A 10000-nucleotide genomic window follows, 5' to 3' on the forward strand; every position below is an offset into this window, starting at 1 on the left:
TTAAATATTGTGCTTTAATGCAAAAAAAGAAAAATAATTGTCTGTGCATACTCTCATGTAGCACAATTATCTTCACTAGCTCAAAAGGGCCGCTCATTGTCCAACATGAATTGTCAAATCAGAACAAACAATGGAATATCCCCATCATTCCTGGAACACTTGATTAGTTTACAAAACAAGCAAAATTTAAAAGAGTGTAGAAGATTTGATAGGCTCAAGCATCTCTAATCTTGATGTAAGTTTGGCTACACTAAAAAATCTATTGAAAGTGCTTTCCAAACTAGCTCTGTAGCCAGTTGATAGTAATTTCACAAATATAAGTCAAACTATTAGTGATATTTTCCAAATGATTAAACATGACAATTTGTGTGATAAAGCAACACAGGAATAAGTAGTTGAATCTCTTTTGTGTAGTCAAATCATTTTTCATTTTGCTTGGAAAGTTGATAATGTTTAAAATTAACACGCAATCATTTTAATAGCACGTAATATCACAGCTGTATGATCATGGAATCCTTAGATAGCTCAGCTGGTAGAGCGGAGGACTGTAGAGGAGATTGGTACAGAAATCCTTAGGTCGCTGGTTCAATTCCGGCTCAAAGGATGACGCTTTTGATAAACTTAGATGTCAGTACTGACATTTTACAAACCCAAAACTATACCAAGTATAAAGCATTCTCCAAGTTATATTTTAAAAATCATTAACGCAGGTCACTGTGGTCAGGATTAACTTCCCATGGAAATCATCTCTGATACAATATTACTTCAGTCTTCCTCACAGCCTTAAATGAAGTAGCTCAACCCATAGAGAAACTTTTGTGAAAACATCACATTGAGTGAGAGGTAGTCGTGGCCGAGTGGTTAAGGCAGGCTTTTTCAACCAGTGTGCCGTGGCACACTAGTGTGCCGCGACCTGTTGCAAGGTGTGCCGCGGAGCCAGAGCAGCTTCCTGCACCTTCAGAGTGAACTGTTGGCCCGGCATCTTCTTAGAGGATCAGTCGTGCTGCGGCCATGACCTGTGCCTTCAAAATGGTGTGATATCATAGGTCACAGCCGCCGCGTCTCACCACCCAGCCAGCCCACCCGCCTGCATACACATCTTCCAGTTCCCGCCTGCATACACAACTTTCATTGCACACCAATATCCACACCTGCCCGACTGATAATAATATTTGTTATTTTATTTCTCCTGTGGACAACAATAGGATTTCAATAGGATTTATGAGGGAGAATAGAATTTATGGATTTATGGGGGGAACAATGTGAATAATTCATGTGGGGAGCAATAGGATTTATGTGGGGAGCAATGTGATTGTTTTTCTGTGTAGGCCAATGTATGTGTGGATTTTATTTTTATTTTTTACTATGAGGGCGAATGTGTGTGTTTTGTTTTTTTCTGTTGGGGAACTGATGGTGTGCCTTGGCAATTTTAAAATGTTGTTCGGTGTGCCGCGAGTAAAAAAAGGTTGAAAATCACTGGGTTAAGGCGATGGACTAGAAATCTATTGGGGTCTCCCTGCGCAGGTTCAAATCCTGCCGACTACAACCGCATGGTTGTTTTATTTTTCAGAAAATTTACTAAAAGCTTGAAACCAGTGTTGCTCAGGGTGAGTAAGGAACTGGCACATCAAAATCTTTAGGATGACTGCCTGTTCTCTCTTTCTCTATCCGTCTTTCTCCTCCTCTACTTGAGACTGAGCCCAGGAATCTCAGCAGCCATACTAAGTAGCATTTATTAATTACAAATGCATTTTGAATGTCAAATTTGTAAGAAAGTTTTGTACATTTAGCAAAATATCAAATTCATTTGAAAGAAAATGATGTCCACTCAAAGTAAAAAGAACTTTGGTTACTTTCAATGCACAACATTTTACTTTCAAATCGTGTCAGATGACTTTCAGTGCTAATTATGTTATGATTCCCGAACTCCAGACCAGAGGAGATCTTATGGCAGAGGTCTGAGTACTGGGAAGATATGCTGGTTGTGGGAGCAGGAGAGCCTAGTAACCCCTGGCGCCCTAACTCCGTTGTCTCGCCCGTGTTATCAGAAATCCCCTGCGAGACTATGGTTGCTTGAGCCCATGGCAGCCGCGTTCGAAGGGCGGATTATGTCTGCCCAACCCCGATGCCCCCGCAGGTCTTAATGGGAGACAAAGGGAAATCCGAGACAGGGTGATAACAAGGGGCCCTCTGACTAAGCAACCAGGCCAGGGGTTACAAGCTAACTAACTTAAACCAAAGGTATGTGCGGACTAGCCGCCAGGGAAAAGGACAACCAAGGATCCACTGATCCGTTACTCCTATCCAGCACCGCTGGATACCAGAGTGGATCTGTGGGAGCGGAATCCTCCGCAAAAGCTCCAGAACACCAATAAACTAAATCATAAACAGTAAGCGGACAAGCCGCAACACACGGCTGCGCCGCGACTCACGAACACCACAGGATGTTAAAGGTGCTCGGTCAGACTCCAGGAAAAGATGACAAACTTCCGAGTACAGGATCACTGAGGACAGGAACAACCGGATTGAGCAGGACTGGAAACTCTCTGTAGCTGACACAGGCAAACAGGAAGCTATCACCGGCGTCTGTAAGAAGTCCTGAGAGTGCCTTTATTCAGGAACCCTCCAATCAGGACCCAGACAAGGTAATCTCAGGTAATGCCGTGCAGCTTGCATGCTGCACGGCCAGCACACCACAATGTAATTAGAACAGACCCAGCAACGGGGAACGCGGCCGAACGTGGCGTCCCCGTTGCTAAGGTCAGAGCGGCTCCGTGCGCCCGGCGTCTAGCGTTGCCAGGGAGCCGGCGGCTGTACGCGCACGGCGTCCCTGGTTGCTAGGCGCCGGGCCGCACCGACGAGCGGACCCCGGCGCCTAACAGTACCCCCCCCTTGAGGAGGGGTCAAGGAACCCCTAAAACCAGGTTTCTGAGGAAATTCTCGAAAAAATGCCCTTTTGAGCCTCGGGGCATGAAGATCCTCATCCAGGACCCAAGACCTTTCCTCTGGCCCATAACCTCTCCAATGTACCAAAAAATAAAGCCGACCCCGGGACAACTTGGAATCGAGAACCTTCTCCACCAAGAACTCCTGCTGACCCTGTACATTTATTGGTGATCTCCCCTGAGATATTTTACGAGGAAATCTACTAGACGAAACATATGGTTTCAGCAATGAGCAATGGAAGGTATTTCCGATCCGTAAAGTTTTTGGTAAACGTAACCGGAAAGCAACTGGATTGACTTTTTTGATAATGTGAAATGGTCCAATAAATCTAGGACCCAATCTGGCTGAGGTTTGTCGAAGTTTAATGTTGCGAGTTGACAACCACACCCTGTCTCCTACTTTAAAAGTGCACGGCCGCCGGAGCCTGTCAGAAAATTTCTTTTCCCGGAATGCTGCTTTTCTGAGAGCCAGGTGCACTTTTCTCCAAATAAGTTTAAGATGAGAGGTCAGGGCCAGAGAGGAGACAGAGGAATGTTGAAAAAATGAATTAGCTCTGGGGTGAAAACCAAAAACTGCAAAAAATGGAGACACATTGGTGGAGGAATGACAGGCATTATTATAAGCAAACTCTGCCAATGGAAGAAACTCAGACCAGTCATTTTGGAGTTTGGCCGAGTACAAACGCAAATATTGTTTTAGAGATTGGTTAACTCGCTCAGTCTGCCCATTGGATTGGGGATGATAGCCGGACGTTAAAGATAATTTCATCTTTAACGAAGCACAAAAAGACTTCCAAAATTGTGCAATGAATTGTGGACCCCGATCAGAAACAATATCAGTGGGTAAGCCATGGAGTCTGAAAACATGGCGGAGGAACAAGACTGCCAATCCCTGGGCAGATGGCAATCGGGGAAGAGCAATGAAATGGGCCATTTTGCTAAAACGGTCCACTACCACCCATATGACTCGGCATCCGGCTGACAGAGGAAGGTCCACCACAAAATCCATGGAGATATGCGACCATGGCCTAAGAGGAACATTCAAGGGCATAAGTTGACCTATAGGCAAAGAACGGGGAACTTTATGCTGTGCACAGACCTGACACGAAAAAACAAACTCTTTAATGTCTTTGGAAAGACCAGGCCACCATACTGAGCGGGAGACTAATTCCAAAGTCTTAGCGATTCCCGGATGCCCGGCAACTTTGCTATCATGAAACTCCGTCAAAACAGTTGCTCTCAAAAACTCAGGGACAAAAAGGCTACCAGCAGGAGTATTTCCAGGAGCTTGATGTTGAAGCAGCTTTAACTGGGTAAATACATCCTGTGTGAGGCCTGCCCGAATGACTGAAGACGGAAGTATGGGAGTAACAGGACTGTTGTCTTGAACTGGAAGAAAACTACGTGACAGGGCATCTGCCTTAGTATTCTTGGAACCTGGCCTAAAGGTGATAATAAATTTGAAACGAGTAAAAAATAAAGCCCAACGAGCCTGCCGGGCATTCAGTCGTTTAGCTGATTCAATATATTGAAGATTTTTGTGATCAGTCAAAACTGAAATGGTATGAGTCGCTCCTTCAAGCCAATGCCTCCACTCCTCGAAAGCCCATTTAATAGCCAGCAATTCCCGGTTACCAACATCGTAGTTGGATTCTGCAGATGAGAATTTCCTGGACATAAAGGCACAAGGATGTAATTCAAGGGAATCCGGATCCTTCTGAGAAAGGATAGCCCCTACTCCAACCTCCGAGGCATCAACCTCAACAATGAAAGGCAATTCTGGGTTGGGATGTCTAAGGACAGGGGCTGAGACAAAGGCTTGTTTCAAGGCCTGAAAAGATAACTCAGCTTCACGTGACCAATTGGTAGGATCTGCTCCCTTCTTAGTCAGTGCCACAATGGGAGCAACTAGGTCAGAGAAAGAGTGAATAAATCTTCTGTAGTAGTTCGCAAACCCTAAAAAGCGCTGAATTGCTTTTAAGTTGGTGGGTTGCGCCCAACTAAGGATGGCTTGGAGCTTCTTTGGTTCCATACGGAATCCCCGAGGGGAAATAATGTACCCTAAAAAGGATACCTCCGTGACATGAAATTCACACTTCTCCAGCTTGGCATATAGGTGATTTTCACGTAATTTCTTTAGAACCTGACACACCTGGGTAACATGTTGTTCTACAGAGTCAGAATATATCAAAATATCGTCTAAGTAGACTACAACGAATCTTCCAAGAAATTCACGGAGCACATCGTTAATGAGATCCTGGAAAACTGCCGGAGCGTTAGACAGGCCGAATGGCATAACCAGATACTCATAGTGGCCTGACTGAGTACTGAATGCCGTTTTCCACTCATCCCCTGACTTGATTCTGATGAGGTTATATGCTCCTCTCAGGTCAATCTTAGAAAAAATCACAGCCGAACGTAGCTGATCAAAGAGGACAGAGATCAGCGGCAGAGGGTAAGTATTCTTTACCGAGATTTTATTCAAAGCTCTAAAGTCAATGCAGGGTCTGAGTGAACCATCCTTCTTCTCTACGAAGAAGAAACCTGCACTTAAAGGGGATTTAGATGGCCTGATAAATCCTTTCCCAAGGCTTTCTTTCACATACTCATTCATGGCCACAGTTTCAGGACCAGACAATGCATATAACCTTCCTTTAGGCAACGTGGCACCAGGAATTAGCTCAATGGCACAATCATAAGGCCTATGGGGAGGCAGAATATCCGCATTGCCCTTTTAAAATACATCAACAAAATCCTGGTATTCCCCAGGAATGGGTGCGGGAACGGCGGCAGCTACTCGGATAGGAAGCGTAATACATTCTTTATTACAGATGGTACCCCATTGTAAGATCTCCCCCGACTGCCAATCAATGATGGGATTATGAAAGGCCAGCCAAGGGTGACCCAGAACCACAGGAACTGCTGGACAATGGGTAAGGAAAAACTCAATCTTTTCAGAATGCAGAGCTCCTACCGAGAGTAAAACAGGAGGTGTACATAGAGAAATAACCCCATTGGACAAGGGACTCCCATCTAAACCATGCATGGTGACACACCTACCCAAGGTTAACTGAGGAATACCTAAGGCCTTGGCCCATGTTAAATCCATAAAGTTCCCTGCAGCTCCACTGTCCACAAAAGCAGAGACCGAGGAACAGAGGCTGCCAAAGGAAACTTTAGCAGGAACCAACAGTGAATTATTTGAGGAGATAAGCTGCAGACCAAAGTGAACCCCCTCACAACTCACTTGGTCAGGAAGTTTCCCGACTTGTTCGGACAACTACGGGCAAAATGTCCCTTACCTCCACAGTATAAACAAAGACCAGAATTTTGCCTCCTGGTTCTTTCTTCAGGAGACAATTTGGAGAGACCTATCTGCATAGGCTCCTCCATTTCTACAGGAATGGAAAGAACACAAGGAGTAGACCCGACAGATGCCCCTTTTTCAGCCCTCCGCTCTCTGAGCCGACGATCTATTTTAATAGAGAGCTCCATGAGTTTATCGAGAGTCTCAGGAGCGGGATACTGAAGGAGACTGTCTTTTATAGATTCAGATAAGCCGAGGCGAAACTGACTGCGTAGGGCTGGGTCATTCCATCCACAGTCGTTCGACCAACGGCGAAACTCCGTACAATAATTCTCTGCGGGATTCCTACCCTGTCTAAGAGCACGCAACTGACTCTCAGCGGACGCCTCTCTATCAGGGTCGTCATACAATAGCCCTAAAGATTTTAAAAAGGCGTCTACAGACGATAAGGCCGGATCGTCTGTCTTTAAACCAAAAGCCCAGGTCTGAGGATCCCCCTGAAGCAGAGAAATAATAATTCCAACCCGCTGAGCTTCCGTACCTGAGGAGACTGGTCTTAAACGAAAATAAAGTTTACAAGACTCATTAAAATTAAAAAACTGTTTTCTATCCCCAGAAAAACGGTCAGGCAGATGCATTTTTGGTTCAGAGATGACCCTTGGGGAAGTCCGTAACAGATCTTCCTGTGACCTCACCCGGAGGGACAGATCCTGAACCATCTGAGTAAGTTCTTGAATCTGACTAACTAGAAGCTGGCCAGGATTTGGCCCAACACCGGCGGGATTCATGAGGCCGACAAAATCTCCCAACTGAATAAGTGAAAAAAAATTAACTCCTGTTAATTTAAATTTTTTTCTTTTGTCTGGCCGGTGATAATGTTATGATTCCCGTACTCCAGACCAGAGGAGATCTTATGGCAGAGGTCTGAGTACTGGGAAGATATGCTGGTTGTGGGAGCAGGAGAGCCTAGTAACCCCTGGTGCCCTAACTCCGTTGTCTCGCCCGTGTTATCAGAAATCCCCTGCGAGACTATGGTTGCTTGAGCCCATGGCAGCCGCGTTCGAAGGGCGGATTATGTCTGCCCAACCCCGATGCCCCCGCAGGTCTTAATGGGAGACAAAGGGAAATCCGAGACAGGGTGATAACAAGGGGCCCTCTGACTAAGCAACCAGGCCAGGGGTTACAAGCTAACTAACTTAAACCAAAGGTATGTGCGGACTAGCCGCCAGGGAAAAGGACAACCAAGGATCCACTGATCCGTTACTCCTATCCAGCACCGCTGGATACCAGAGTGGATCTGTGGGAGCGGAATCCTCCGCAAAAGCTCCAGAACACCAATAAACTAAATCATAAACAGTAAGCGGACAAGCCGCAACACACGGCTGCGCCGCGACTCACGAACACCACAGGATGTTAAAGGTGCTCGGTCAGACTCCAGGAAAAGATGACAAACTTCCGAGTACAGGATCACTGAGGACAGGAACAACCGGATTGAGCAGGACTGGAAACTCTCTGTAGCTGACACAGGCAAACAGGAAGCTATCACCGGCGTCTGTAAGAAGTCCTGAGAGTGCCTTTATTCAGGAACCCTCCAATCAGGACCCAGACAAGGTAATCTCAGGTAATGCCGTGCAGCTTGCATGCTGCAAGGCCAGCACACCACAATGTAATTAGACCAGACCCAGCAACGGGGAACGCGGCCGAACGTGGCGTCCCCGTTGCTAAGGTCAGAGCGGCTCCGTGCGCCCGGCGTCTAGCGTTGCCAGGGAGCCGGCGGCTGTACGCGCACGGCGTCCCTGGTTGCTAGGCGCCGGGCCGCACCGACGAGCGGACCCCGGCGCCTAACAATTATTATATCATTAACCTCTCCTTTATTAAAAATTGTGCTTTATGCAAAAAAAGAAAAAGCACAATTATTAAAAATTGTGCTTTAATGCAAAAAAATAAAAATAATTGTCTGTGCATACTCTCATGTAGCACAATTATCTTAACTAGCTCAAAAGGGCCGCTCATTGTCCAAAATGAATTGTCAAATCAGAACAAACAATGGAATATCCCCATCATTCCTGGAACACTTGATTAGTTTACAAAACAAGCAAAATTTAAAAGAGTGTAGAAGGTTTGATAGGCTCAAGCATCTCTAATCTTGATGTAAGTTTGGCTACACTAAAAAATCTATTGAAAGTGCTTTCCAAACTAGCTCTGTAGCCAGTTGATAGTAATTGCACAAATATAAGTCAAACTGTTAGTGATATTTTCCAAATGATTAAACATGACAATTTGTGTGATAAAGCAACACAGGAATAAGTAGTTGAATCTCTTTTGTGTAGTCAAATCATTTTTCATTTTGCTTGGAAAGTTGATAATGTTTAAAATTAACACTCAATCATTTTAATAGCACGTAACATCACAGCTGTATGATCATGGAATCCTTCGATAGCTCAGCTGGTAGAGCGGAGGACTGTAGAGGAGATTGGTACAGAAATCCTTAGGTTGCTGGTTCAATTCCAGCTCAAAGGATGATGCTTTTGATAAACTTAGATGTCAGTACTGACATTTTACAAACCCAAAACTATACCAAGTATAAAGCATTCTCCAAGTTATATTTTAAAAATCATTAACGCAGGTCACTGTGGTCAGGATTAACTTCCCATGGAAATCATCTCTGATACAATATTACTTCAGTCTTCCTCACAGCCTGAAATGAAGTAGCTCAACCCATAGAGAAACTTTTGTAAAAACATCACATTGCATGAGAGGTAGTCGTGGCCGAGTGGTTAAGGCGATGGACTAGAAATCCATTGGGGTCTCCCCACGCAGGTTCAAATCCTGCCGACTACGACCACATGGTTGTTTTATTTTTCAGAAAATTTACTAAAAGCTTGAAACCAGTGTTGCTCAGGGTGAGTCAGGAACTGGCACATCAAAATCTTTAGGATGCCTGCCTGTTCTCTCTTTCTCTATCCGTCATTCTCCTCCTCTACTTGAGACTGAGCCCAGGAATCTCAGCAGCCATACTAAGTAGCATTTATTAATTACAAATGCATTTTGAATGTCAAATTTGTAAGAAAGTTTTGTACATTTAGCAAAATATCAAATTCATTTGAAAGAAAATGATGTCCACTCAAAGTAAAAAGAGCTTTGGTTACTTTCAATGCACAACATTTTACTTTCAAATCGTGTCAGATGACTTTCAGTGCTAATTATTATATCATTAACCTCTCATTTATTAAAAATTGTGCTTTAATGCAAAAAAAGAAAAATAATTGTCTGTGCATACTCTCATGTAGCACAATTATCTTCACTAGCTCAAAAGGGCCGCTCATTGTCCAACATGAATTGTCAAATCAGAACAAACAATGGAATATCCCCATCATTCCTGGAACACTTGATTAGTTTACAAAACAAGCAAAATTTAAAAGAGTGTAGAAGATTTGATAGGCTCAAGCATCTCTAATCTTGATGTAAGTTTGGCTACACTAAAAAATCTATTGAAAGTGCTTTCCAAACTAGCTCTGTAGCCAGTTGATAGTAATTTCACAAATATAAGTCAAACTATTATTGATATTTTCCAAATGATTAAACATGACAATTTGTGTGATAAAGCAACACAGGAATAAGTAGTTGAATCTCTTTTGTGTAGTCAAATCATTTTTCATTTTGCTTGGAAAGTTGATAATGTTTAAAATTAACACTCAATCATTTTAATAGCACGTAATATCACAGCTGTATGATCATGGAATCCTTA

General features: G+C 44.0%; 4 non-coding genes across 4 annotated transcripts in view; all 4 read left to right on the forward strand.

Moving 5' to 3' along the window:
* Window positions 1–514: 514 nt before the first annotated feature.
* On the forward strand, window positions 515–604 carry TRNAY-GUA (transfer RNA tyrosine (anticodon GUA)). Its single transcript is given in 2 exon segments — window positions 515–551; window positions 569–604. It is a non-coding gene; the product is annotated as a tRNA-Tyr (tRNA).
* An 8078-nt stretch (window positions 605–8682) lies between these two features.
* On the forward strand, window positions 8683–8772 carry TRNAY-GUA (transfer RNA tyrosine (anticodon GUA)). The gene is given in 2 exon segments: window positions 8683–8719; window positions 8737–8772. It is a non-coding gene; the product is annotated as a tRNA-Tyr (tRNA).
* A 239-nt stretch (window positions 8773–9011) lies between these two features.
* On the forward strand, window positions 9012–9093 carry TRNAS-AGA (transfer RNA serine (anticodon AGA)). The gene has a single exon. It is a non-coding gene; the product is annotated as a tRNA-Ser (tRNA).
* A 902-nt stretch (window positions 9094–9995) lies between these two features.
* Window positions 9996–10000, forward strand: part of TRNAY-GUA (transfer RNA tyrosine (anticodon GUA)) — a 90-nt gene continuing 85 nt past the window's right edge. Inside the window, exon 1 of the tRNA in view lies at window positions 9996–10000. This exon is cut by the window's right edge and continues 32 nt beyond it. This is a non-coding gene — a tRNA (tRNA-Tyr).

This window comes from Pseudophryne corroboree, chromosome 4 (assembly GCF_028390025.1).
Source record: "Pseudophryne corroboree isolate aPseCor3 chromosome 4, aPseCor3.hap2, whole genome shotgun sequence".
Lineage (NCBI taxonomy): Eukaryota > Metazoa > Chordata > Amphibia > Anura > Myobatrachidae > Pseudophryne > Pseudophryne corroboree.